Below are 2,032 nucleotides of genomic sequence, written 5' to 3'. Positions count from 1 at the left end.
CTTGGAAAAATATCTCTTCAAGTCCTTTGCCCATTTTTAATTGGATTATTTTTGTATTTATTTTGCTATTGAGTTGTAGAAGTTTCTTATACATTTTGAATATTAGCCTCTCATCTGATACATGGTTTGCAAATATATTCCATGTATTACTTTGTCATTCTGTTGATTGTTTCTTTTGTTGTGCAGAAACTTTTTAGTTTGATGTAGTCCCACTTGTCTATTTTTGCTTTTGTTGCCTATGCTTTTGGTGTTATATCCAAGAAATCATAGTCAAGACCAATGTTAAAAATCTTTTCCTCCATGTTTTTCTCAAGGAGTTTTACAGTTTTAGGTCTTATGTTTGCCTTTCATCGCTTGGAGTTGACTTTTGTGTATGATGTAAGAGAGGTCCAGTTTGATTCTTTTGCATGTTGATATGCAGTTTTCCTAACAAGATTTGTTGAAGAGATTATCCTTTCCTATTGTGTATTCTTGGCATACTTCTTGAAAATCAGTTGATTGTATATGTATGGATTTATTTCTGGGATCTTTATTCTATTCCATTGGTCTATGCGTCTGTTTTTATGCCAGTACCATACTATTTTGATTACTGTAGCTTTGTAATATATTTTGAAATCAAGCCATGTAATGCCTCCAGTGTGATTCTGTTTTTCTTTTGGTTTCATATGAATTTCAGGATTTTTTTCCACGTCTACAAAAAAAAATCCCACTGGGATTTTGGTAGAGATTGCACTGAATTTGTAGATCACTTTGGGTAGTATGGACACTTTAACACTATTAAAATTTCCAATCCATAAACATAGATGTCTATCCATTTATTTGTGTCTTCTTTAACTTCATTTATCAATATTTTAGTTTTCAGTGTGCAAGTTTTTCACTTTCTCAGTTAAGTTTATTCCTAAGTATTTTATTATTTTTGATACTATTGTTAGTGGGATTGCTTTCTTAATTTCCTTTTTACATAGGCCACTGTTAGTGTATAGAAATGCTAATGCTTTTGTTTGTTGATTTTGTATCCTGCAACTTTACTAAATTTGTTTATTAGCTCTAACAGTTGTTTTATGTGTGGAGTTTTTAGGGTTTTCTAAATATAAGATTGTATCATCTGCAAACTAAGATAATTTTATTACTTTCTGATTTGGATGATGTTTACTTCCTTTTGCTGCCTAATTGCTCAAGTTAGCACTTCCAATACCATGGTGAATAGAAATGGTGAGGGTGGGCATTCTTGCCTTGTACCAGACCTTAAGGAGAAACCTTTCCATTTTTTACCATTATGATGTTTCCTGTGGGCTTGCCATATATGGTTTTATTATGTTGAGATACATTCCTTCTGTACTTAGTTTATTGGGTGTTTTTGTTATGAAAAAGTGTTGAATTTTGTTGAATGATTTTTTTGGATCCATTGAGATGATTATGTGATTTGTTTTTTTTTTTTTTTTTTTGAGATGGAGTGTCACCCAGGCTGGAGTACAGTGGTGCAATCTCAGCTCACTGTAACTTCAGTCTCCTGTGTTCAAACGATTCTCCTGCCGCAGCCTCCCAAGTAACTGGGATTACAGGCATGTGCCACCACACTCGGCTAATTTTTGTATTTTTAGTAGAGATGGGGTTTCACCACGTTGCCCTGGCTGGTCTTGAACTTCTGACCTCAAGTGGTCTTCCTGCCTCGGCCTCCCAAAGTGCTGGGATTACAAGCATGAGCCACCACACCCAGTTGATTATGTGATTTTTAAAAATCCTTCATTCTTTTAATATGATGCATTATATTCATTCATTTTTTTATACTGAACCATTCTTGCATCCCTGGGATAAATCCCACTTGATAACGGTATATGATCCTTTAAATGCACTGTTGAATTTAGTTTGCTAGTGTTTTGTTAAGGATGTTTTCATCTATTTTCATCAGAGATTTGTCTATACTTTTTTGTTTTTCCTTATAGTGTCTTTGTCTGGCTTCGGTATTAGGGTAATAGTAGCTTCATAAAATGGGTTTGGAACTAGAAAAAAGCATATAATGCAAGAGCAACAT

Source organism: Mandrillus leucophaeus, unplaced genomic scaffold (genome assembly GCF_000951045.1).
Source record: "Mandrillus leucophaeus isolate KB7577 unplaced genomic scaffold, Mleu.le_1.0 Scaffold669, whole genome shotgun sequence".
Lineage (NCBI taxonomy): Eukaryota > Metazoa > Chordata > Mammalia > Primates > Cercopithecidae > Mandrillus > Mandrillus leucophaeus.
This window is presented reverse-complemented; position numbering follows the sequence as displayed.